This window comes from Coenobita brevimanus, chromosome 91 (assembly GCF_032717465.1).
Source record: "Coenobita brevimanus isolate Jiangsu-jjx chromosome 91, ASM3271746v2, whole genome shotgun sequence".
Classification (NCBI taxonomy): Eukaryota; Metazoa; Arthropoda; class Malacostraca; order Decapoda; family Coenobitidae; genus Coenobita; species Coenobita brevimanus.
In genome coordinates, this window is record NC_137044.1 from 7,821,777 (window position 1) to 7,832,985 (window position 11,209).

Here is an 11,209-nt window from a genome sequence, read left to right on the forward strand (position 1 = left end):
ATATATTTAAAAAGTCATCAGACTGAAAGGATCTTTTATTATTACTTCTAAGGGCATTCAGTCTCGAAGTTGCTGCAGTTCTGTGTAATATTGCATGACGTTTACCAGAATATACCAGGATGTAAAATACGTTCTCTAGCTGAAAAAGTGAAGCTATAATAGCACATGGTGCCTTTGCTGTATTATTGCCACCACCAGAACATTTTGCATTCCAGCCTCGGGGAGATCTGTTTCATTGATAGGGTTAGAGTAAATCTGTGGCCATCCATATCTGTTCAAGGATAATAGACAGCCTGGTATGGGTGTCAGTTCCTATCTGGTGTACTCTCGTGCCTGAACAATTAACAGGTGTCACTTATTATCTGTTCATTTTTCACCTAACATGACATAACATAATTTAACTTGATTGAGGTGACTGAGAGTACAAGCTTCTGCGATGCGGTTGGCAAGCTGAAAATCACTCATCATCACCAAAACACAGAGCTGCTATGGTGCATGGGACCTTTTCACCTTTGGATTTGGTGGTGTCAGGAAGTTGTGACATTTGACGTTTTCCTGTTCCTTTTCTCCTTTCGGGTCGGTGATGTGGCACGGTTCATAGCGGTTACAGGAGCTGTGTAGTATATCAGGGTGGAGAATCATAGTGCTGAGCAGGTATAAAATGATTGAGGTCGCAGGCGTGTGATACTTGTTCGAACGAAGATGTGGAGTTCGTTCAAAAGTGTGTAGGTGGCAGATCACAGTCATAATATGCACCCTTTGAGTCCAGATGGCGCTCATTAAAGTAAGTTAGTGTTGCTACCAGACAATAGGATTCAGTTTAGAAAAGGCCTTTCGCCATGATGAGGTTTTCTGAGGCTATATCTAACCCCTCCAGTTCGAAAAATCTATCCTAAGCAGAATAAAATCAAGAGGTGGCAGGAATAAAGTGAAAAAGACCTCTCTGGGCCCAGTGGGTAGTACTTGAGTTTCTCGATATTTCTGCCACTGTCAGATTTTTCGAGGGTATAGTGGAAGCCTGTTCTTCATTCCAGGGTACATTGGAAGCCTGTTCTTCATTCCAGGGTACATTGGAAGCCTGTTCTTCATTCCAGGGTACATTGGAAGCCTATTCTTTATTCCAAGGTCTTGTTCTTTATTCCAGGGTAGCGTGGAAGGTTGTTTATTCCAAGGTCCATTTTTTGTTCCAACGTACAGTAGAAGCCTGTTCTTGATTCCAGAGTATTGTGGAAGCGTGTTCTTGATTCCAGGGTACAGTGGAAGACTGTGCTTGATCCTATGGTATAGTGGAATTGTTAGAGGGTATAGTGGAAGACGGTTCTTGATTCCAGGGTATAGTGGAAGCCTGTTCTTCATTCCAGGGTACAGTGGAAGCCTTTATGACCTGCATCTCACACAGTGCAAAAGGTCGGAGCAATCGCCTCTCACCTGTTGACCCGACCTAACAACTCCTGCCGGTTGACACGTATCATTACCCTGCCTTTCTCCACGACCTGTAGTGCGTAGCAGGCCTGTGTTTACGGCGAAGTTGGGAGGAGTATTTTAGTCTTCCCTCATCGCGACTCCCGTTCTCGATCTTGGAAGAGCTACGACAGCGGAATTATATTTTTCTTCAACCCCGTTAGCTGTTTTGGGTCCGCGTGGTTTCATGTGACTTTTTCTTCTCTTTGTGTGTGTGTGTGTGTGTGTGTGTGTGTGTGTGTGTCTACTAATATCATACCTTCACGTGGTTTCATGCAAGTTAGTCTCCTTTTGTGAGATTTTTTTTTTCACTCTAATTGAATGTCCCCTAAATATTTGCTTCTAGTCATCATCGCCATTATATCCTGCAGTGTCCCGTTGTTGGGCAAAAATATAAACCAACATTCCACTGGTAATCTGGCAAGTAATTGAGGTTTACATAGACTCTTTTTCTTCTTCTTCGTCTTCTTCCTCTTCTTCATCTTCATCTTCTTCTTTCAGTTGTTGTTGTTGTTGTTATTATTATTATTTTTATTATTATTATTATTATTATTATTATTATTATTATTGATATTATTATTATTATATTTTCTTCTTCTTCTTTCTTTTCTTTTTTCCTCCTCATCTTCTTCTTCCTCTTCTTCTTCTTCGTCGTCGTCATCTCTTTTTTTTTTCCATCGGTTTCCTGTAATATGGAGGGCGTGGGGCAATGTTGTCGTGGTGGTCTGGTGGAAGTAATCTTGGCCCTTGGGATTGAATCAGCCGTGTGTGTGTGTGTGTGTGTGTGTGTGTGTGTGTGTGTGTGTGCGTGCGGGGAAGGGAGGGAAAAAACGAGATTGTGTCGTCTCATGTTACATAAATGTCACTTCGACGTTATTGGTTATTATTAGGAGCGCGTGCCGAGGTTGCCAGCTACCCTCACCCACGCCTCTATTTCCCAGCCATCTTCCCTAACGCCAAAGATCACCTGACTTTACGTATGCACGCCTGACTTAAACATGTGACAGATTTCCACCCCGAGACTTTCCCCCAAGCGTCCCATACGCTCCCTATGTGTTCTCCTCGCCTCGTGTGATATTCTGGCGCCCCCCGTCGTAATAAAGGAACCCCCCCCACCCGGAGGTCAACACTCGACCCCGCTCGTGCCGTCTGACCCCCGAGCCCCGCCCCTCACAGCCCCCTTGACCCCTACGAAATTACATACATTGCAGAAGTGTATAAATGTTGCTTCCCCGTCGGATTCGATTAACTTTCTATTTCAGTGACGATGTTTTGGGGGACGCCTTTTTTTTTTTTTTTTTTTTTTTTTTTTTTTTTTTGTTCGTCATTTTTCCCAATTTCCCATAGCAAGGAAGGGGAACGTATATGTGGTTTTTGACACGTGACCGCTTTTTGCCCTTTTCATTTATATTCTTTAACGCCTCAGGTTCTTAGGGCTCCCACACCTGAATGAAATCTTGTGATGTGGAATAAGAAAGTTAAACAGTGACAGTATTAATACTCTCAGGCTGCGATGCTCATTCATAAAATCGTTTAGTGTCAGAAGGAATAAAATACAAGAGTTATCCCGATCAAGTAAAGGTTATTGTCATTCAGGCAGTACTGTAAGGCTAACAATACTGTACTGTAACCCTGTAATATTCTTGGCTGGGACTGTACTGTTTATATGCTACTTATTATTCCCTTCTGACCTATACGCATCCATTGTTTTATTAGCTGTAGTAGTAGTAGTAGCAGTAGTAGTAGTAGTAGTAGTAGTAGTAGCAGCAGAAGTAGTAGTAGCAGAAGTAGTAGTAGAAGTTGAGTAGTAGTAGTCGTAGCAGTAGTAGTGGTAATAGCAGCAGTAGTAGAAGTCGTAGTAGCAGCAGTACAAGGACAGTAGTAGCAGTAGTCGTAGTAGTAGTAGCAGCAATAGTAGTAGTAGTAGTAGTAGCCGTTGTTGTTTTGTTTTTAGTGTAGCAGTAATGGTGGCAGTATGCTCGTAATCATAAAGAAAAGAAATCCTTGATCAAGCTGTTTTCCTCGACATATGCCCCTTCATACCTGAGAACTCCAACATAATCTTTTTTTTTTTCCCCCGGCCCTAACACAGGCCTTGGGGGGATCTGGACCTCCACCTCTGGCCCTCGAGAAATAATGGCCACACAGAAGCCAGGCCTACGTGAGCACAGGAAGCGGCAGGGGAGGATCAAGGATGAGACGGAAATGGTGATACGTCAAGTAATTATTTTGTTGAAAACCCGTAGACTCTTTCGTGGGGAGAGGCGTGAGAAGAAGGTGGATGAATATGGTAAATGAGAGAGAGAGAGAGAGAAAGAGAGAGAGAAAGTGAGAGAGAGAGAGAGAGAGAGATGGATGAATGTTCAGGAGGCTAAGGAAATTTCTGGGGATCGATTGTTTGAGTGAAGTGCACAGATGAGAAGGTTTTGACACCCACAACAGAAAAATACACAAAAGCAGGCGCAGATAATTAGGCCCGTGAGATGGAGACAGGATTTCGGAGGTCTGAAGTGTTTCCAGGGGTTTGAGTGATGTATATATGCCTGTGTGGCCCATTTAGCTTTGAATTTTTTCTTTCTTTGTTTCTGGAACTTACCTCGCCCTATTCTTTGGTGGGAAAGAGGTTCAGAACGATGCTGGTGATAATTTCTCTCCTTGGCCTTGTAACATACTTATGTTTAGTAAGTTAGTACAGAATATATTTTTGATATATTAGAACTGGAAACTCTGTCGCAGTTACGTCATTATCCCTTCACTTCAGTGGTGTCTTTTAGTTTATTCCTAACACAGCCAAATGATTTTAGTCAGCTTAAAGGAGTATTTCGAACAGAAATAGTTAGATACAGGCTTCATTAATCCCTCCTCTGAAAAAATCTCTGCTAGGTTAAGACAGTCCGATTTAGCGATAACTGACTAAAACTAGATTAAAAAAAAAAAAAAATGGTGAGAGAGCTGAACCACGCCGCACCCAAACTTTGACCTTGGCCCTTGACACCGACATTTGATAGATCTGCACCAAAATCGAATCGCATCTTGCCAGATATATAACACACATGCAACTTTAGATCCGAATCAGATTTAGCATTCATGAGCTATTTTATTATCATAGATTCTTCCTTAGATACACACGGTACATATTGCACAGACGGATTCTGTAGCAATAACTACGCCTTCGGTGTCTCTATATGAAACAAAGTCACCGTACTGAAGGGGATAAGGAATCAGTGAGAACAGATATAGCCTGGAAAAAGTTAGCATAGCAGAAAACCAGTAATCACATTATTAATTCTGTCTCTTAGGTGAACATACTAAGGTACATCATGCAAGCTGACACCAGACTATTATGTTAACATGCAAGATATCCTAGCAGTGAAAGATTTAAAAATTAATTTCGGTTAACCGTTTCATCGCTTGTATTCTTAGTCTGTCACACAGACCGCTGGTCAGCCGGAGAACAGTCAGAGTCAACCTCTTAACCCCTGCCTTAAACCTTCAGTTTCTGAAATGTGTCCAGGCAACTTGTTTTTGTTTCTTTCTACTTTAGTTTTCATTGGGAGGAAATATTTTTACAGACTTCTTGCCTATGGTTCCTTTCTTTAACACAAAGAATGGTTATTTTGTACATGCTAAAATCAATTTCTTTTAAAAGGCCTAGTACAGTACATGTTCGTATGTATTTTTTTATTACTGTTGTGGCTTAACTCCAGTCCACCTGACAATGCAAACTCGTCGACCTCATATAAGCAGCCGCTCCTGTGGGGTTGTCCCAAGGCCTTGGGGTTGTCCCACGGCTTCCTTACACCGTAGTTGCTGCGACTGCGTCTTGGTGTAGCATGTGCCGTACAGTGTTCCATTATGTGTGTTATGTTGCGTGGGTCTATTCATTATGTGAGGGCGACTGCTCCCTGCGCCGTTTTTAATATGCTTTCATGTGGCAGCGTTCTTCTTCTGACCACGACTTTCACTGCTGCATGATCTTTGAGTGTATCTCTGTTCAGTCTTAAGTTTTTTTTTTTTTTTTTGCTTCATCCCAGTTGAATTAGATATACCTCTCGGTGCTCTGCCCTCCACCACATTCACTCGCTTAAATCCCTGTATAATGTCATTTAGACAAGAAAAATCCAAGCAGTCAAAGCTGTGTGAAGAGTTCATTTAACTTGGCCTGTTATTTTACATAAATCTATGTCATTTTACCAATTTACTAATAAGGGTTTTATCGTAGCAAATTAACTTATATGAAGATAACAAGAATAAAGTAAGAGACTCAGAATGAAGGTGTTAAATCGAGTATTGGGCAAATGTTAAATTAAGTCGAAGTAGGAAGAGTGAAATTTAAAGGATTTCTCGTACTGAAAGGGTTAAGTAGAGTTAAATGTAAATGTAAATCCTAATAAAGTGTAAATGTAAAATCAAGTGAAAATAAAGTATAAGTGTAAAATAATGTTAATAATGTGTTAAAGTAAAATGATAATGATAAAAAAAATATAAGTTAAAATTGTGCTTGTCTGTGGTTCTGTGAGTGAGGTGAGACTCCGCTTCATTCAACGCAACACCTGCCTCTTCCTGTGTGCACCCTCACCCTCCCCTCTCAGGCGGGGAGGTCAGGCGGAAGCTCTTACCATGACCCACCTGTGGCTTTACGCACACACACACACACACACACACACACACACACACACACACACACACACACACACACACACACACACACACACACACACACACACACACACACACACACACACACACACACACACACACACACACACACACACACACACACACACACACACACACACTCTCGACGGAATTTTGGTCAGAGAGAAAAAAACACACACCTGAATCGTGCTGAGGTTTCATCCTTTTAAGCCTCTCACGGAAGAGGTGGTAATGTGGGCAGAGGAGAAGAATGTTGGATATGAGTGAAGTAACAGAGGATAAGTTGGGTACTGAAATAAAATGGACTGGGTGAATCGGCTGTTGGAATGGGATGAATCGGATGCTGGGCAGGATGGATTAGAATTGGATGGAGTAATTACTGGGATAAGATGGGCTGGGAGCTGGGGTAAAAGAACATGGACTGGGAATTAAGAGGAAATTACCGAAATCTTATGCTAAAAAAAAAAAATCACCAAATGAATTTATGTGGGGCGCATCTGGGTATTTTTTGTTGCAGGAATGAGGAAGGAAAGGGTCAAAGCTGGAGAGAGAGAGAGAGAGAGAGAAAGAGAGAGCGAGAGAGACCTCCATCCATCCATCTCTCTCTCTCTCTCTCTCTCTCTCTCTATATATATATATATATATATATATATATATATATATATATATATATATATATATATATACAGTATACACACTAGAACACAAGAACACATGCTAGTAGACACAGGCATATGGATAGACAGAAGTAGATAGGTAGCTATACTGATATTTAGATAGATATATTTGTAGACAGACAAACAGACAGATAGGTAGGGAGATATATGGACAGAGAAAACAAAGGCAGAGACAGAATGATGAAAGTGGTGAAAGAGGAAAATGATTAAATAAAGGAGAGAAGAACTGGCGAAGTGGATGAGGAAATGTCTTGAAGAGTGTCCGTGATTTTTTTCCCCTACTTTCTTTTTTCTCCCTCTCTCTTTTGACCTCATTTCGCAGATCACTCCCCTTTCTCCATTTTTCTGTGGGGAAGTCGAAAAACCGGGTCGGCAAATGATAATAGGAAGGCAAAAGTCCGGTGTAAGGAGTAAGTGGGCCCCTCCATTCCTTGATCTATAGAGTGATGTGCCTGTCAGTCCAGTGTAGCGTGAAAAGGAAGGCTAGATTGCCGGGGTCACTGATTTCTGCTGTGCTCCCCTCAAAATTCTGACGATCTTGCGCGTGAATTTTAAGCTAGGTTGAATCAGTCATGCATCAAAGAGGGCAAACGCTATCAACCTGAAAAAGATCCGTTCATCGACTTTATACTGTATTTTTTTTTTCTGTGTTCGATTTCAGTTGTATTGTCACACTTGATAGGCCATTTTCTAAACTCATCAGTCCTCCTGCATGCCACGCTTCTTTATATGTCACCATTTCGCCACTAATACCCTTTGTCCTTATTGATTATATGCTAGGGGCTTTGCCATTCAGGACCGGTGTACTGGTGTTAACTTGAATGTTTTTGTCGGAGACCATTTAAGTCTGTTTTAACGAAATTCAGATCTTCAAATTTCTCTGCCTCATTCTTGGGACGAACTCACATTCTTTCATACAACAGATCACGACACCACCCCCTCCCCTATTGCTACCACCTTACCCTAGACCTGACTAGGGTAACCTTGACGGCGGTGCCTCCCCGCTAATGGTCCCAGTATTAACATTTTCAGACTCCAGTACTCGTTCTTGACTGAATAAAGTTGTCTCACGTATGCTGGAACAGAATACTAGATGCATATCGACCATGAGAGGGTTATGCACTTTTCTTCTGCCACTCTAAGCTACCGTTCATCGTACACGACTCCATTCCATCTTTGTACCACGTGTTTTGTCCTTCTTTCCTCTATCTCCAAACGTTTCTAATGTGCAAGCAGTACCTCCTCCGAAATAAAGTATGCTCAGTTTTGGTTTCTTCGCATAGCCAAATAATGACATATTTTATATACAACGGAAAGACGTTATCGTAATGAAGAGCAATACATGATGTATAAACAGTGTCTGTTTAAACGATGCCTATCACAAAAGTAGCGTGAACACCGACTCAGAAGGTAGATTATTACACTTCTTTTTTCCATAATACAGAACACTGTACCTTGGGCCAACCTTAGCAAGGCACGAACAACTTAGGCGGTGAATCCGGAAAGTAACAGATGCCAATAATTACCATTCAACCATCTTAACTTGGCGGAAACTCGTCATTTGGCATATTTCACGCAGCTCAGTGGCAAAATAAAACAATTCTACAGCTGTGCAACCATTCCTCAACACTTTCGTAACTAGGACGATATTCTAGTGTTATTCTTCTGTTGCAGTTCAGCAGTCACGATGGAGACGTGGAATTTTAGACTAAGATGAAGTTACTAGAGCATAGCCTAAAATTCCACATAGATATTTGTATATTTCCCATTTCCATAGCACAGGATACAGGTGCCGCATGAAAACCCGAGGCTAAAAGAGTGAGCGAGTAAGTACTTTGTTAAAGGATGTTTAGCACCAGCTTAAATGATGCTATAATTCCTGTTTTCATCATGTACAGTACCCAGGGTGATAGGGAACACACACACACACACACACACACACACACACACACACACACACACACACACACACTTACTCACCCCCTCCCTTACACTCTCCGCCCACACACACAAACACTTCCACATACACTGTCGCTACACACATCCTCCCTTCACACACACACACACACACACACACACACACACACACACACACACACACACACACACACACACACACACACACACACACTTACCCCTCCCCTACATACACACACGAGCGGGCACCCGAGGCGTTAAAATGTGGTGTGTTAATGCCAGGCCCTGTCAGCCTCGCCGTGAACTGGCCATCCCGTCCCTGACCCTCCCACCGACACCTCAACCCACCTCCGCCATTATAGGGAAGGCGCCCCCCGTTTAAAGGTTCACCCCCAACCATAATCGCCACCATACACATATTTCAGGAAGCAATCATGTCGGAAAAGGGGCCCCCCAATTGTCTAAAATCTTGAGTAATCACGCGGATGGGGGTGGGGACACGTGGGTCTATTTTTCATTTCTGGATGGACGTCATTGTAAGATTTCGGAAGTACAAGGTGAAAGACTCCCTTCGTTTGTGGTAACCTGACCTTGGAGGACGACACTGGATAATTTCTGTTTTTCATGTGGTTTACTTGTTGATGACATTGAACCCATTCATACAATTTTTTTTTTTTTTTCCTAACGCCAGACAATTTAAGTTCGATCAGAAAAGAACCTCTGGGCTGAAGGAGTTAGAAGCAGTCTTTTTTTTTTTCGTTCAGTATTTCAATATTTTGACAGGTATATGTGTGTAAAATTCATCTCCCCCCAACCCACCCACCCACCCACCCACCCCAAAAAAATGGATGAGGTGGGAGAAAGAGGGGGGTACATAAACGACCTAACTTTCTCCCACTCAAACCTCATATCAAGTTCGGTTTGGCATTAAGTTAGGATAGGAGGAAATACTAATGGATGAACAGTTACGGGAAATATGGCTAAGATGATAGTGCATATTGGACACGAATTACGGAATTGGTACGAAAGAGAGGCCATAACAGGATAAAACAGCTGTCTGGGCGTTGGTGTGGTTGAGACTGGTTTGGGTAGGTTGGATCGATGCGAGTGGATGGTAATGTGAGTGCTGGGGTGTGGTAGGTAGCTCAGGTGAGTTCAAATTAAGGTGTCTCGATGAATGAGCAAGGGTGGGTAGTAATAAGGATGCAGAGTGTGGTGAGAGCATATGGTGTGGATAGGCAAGGGTATAAAAGTTAGTAGGATGGCACTGTGCATGGCTGAGCACGGTAGAATGGTAATGCATGTAGTAGCCTATGGATGTATATAGATGTGGATCCGTGAAGGTAGCTGGGTGGCAAAGCAGGTACGTTTATAGGTAGTACTCGGGTGTGAGTGATAAGGTGGTCGATATAGCAAAGTAGGGAGCAAGTGAAAAGGCGAGTGGGTGTGTCTTATGGCAAAATGAATGTGACAAGGTTGAGTGACTTTGTAAGGTATAAATAGAAAGGAGGGTTAGAGAGTAGACTGATGGATATAGATGTTATACTGGAAGGGATAGGCTTGACAAGGTTGTGTGGGTGTGAGTGGTAAAGGAAAATGGAAATAAGTGATAAAATTAAGTGGATTAAAGTGATATAGTAGAATGGATGTGAGTGACGAGGGTGGGTCGGTGTGAGTAAGAGGGTGGAGACGACGTTGAAGATGAAGCAGAGATGTTGTATGTGTCAGTTCGTGGATGAAAAGGATGAAAGGAAATGGATGATGCGGATGACAGTGAACCGTATGTGGAGTGCAAAAGGTATGGATGAGAAAGTGGAAGGAATATGAGTGACAGGGATGTGGAAAGAGAGAGAGAGAGAGAGAGAGAGAGTGCGTGTGTGTGTGTGTGAAACAGACAAACAGACAGACAGAGGGGGGAGGGAGGTGCAGGGCAGGGCAGGGTGGAAGGACGGGGCGTGGTGAGGCAAGACGGAGGGGGAGGGGTTTAAGCTAGCTGAACTAGCGAGAGAGAGAGACAGACAGACAGACAGAGACAGAGACAGACAGACAGACAGACAGACAGAAGCAGACAGACAAACAATCTGTGTGTATGTGTGTGTGTGTGTGTGTGTGTGTGTGTGTGTGTGTGTGTGTGTGTGTGTGTGTGTAAAATTGTGCATTTGTATGTCTGTGTACAGGCTTGTATGTATGTATTCTGTATGTACGTATGTATGTATGTATGTGTGTATGTATGTATGTAGTATACATGTATGTATGTATGTATGTATTATACATGTATGTATTTAGGTATGTATGTATGTTAGGTTTATATACAAATGTGAATGTGTGTATTTGTGCATAAGTGGAGATATGCGTGTAAATGTTTGAATAGGTCCAATGAGCACGTATGTATTTATGTGTACTTATATTTGTGTAAGTGTGTGTATGTCTATATGTATGTAAGGACGGGGTGTGGTGGGGTAGGGGTGAGGGAGGGGGAGGGAGGATTAAGCTAG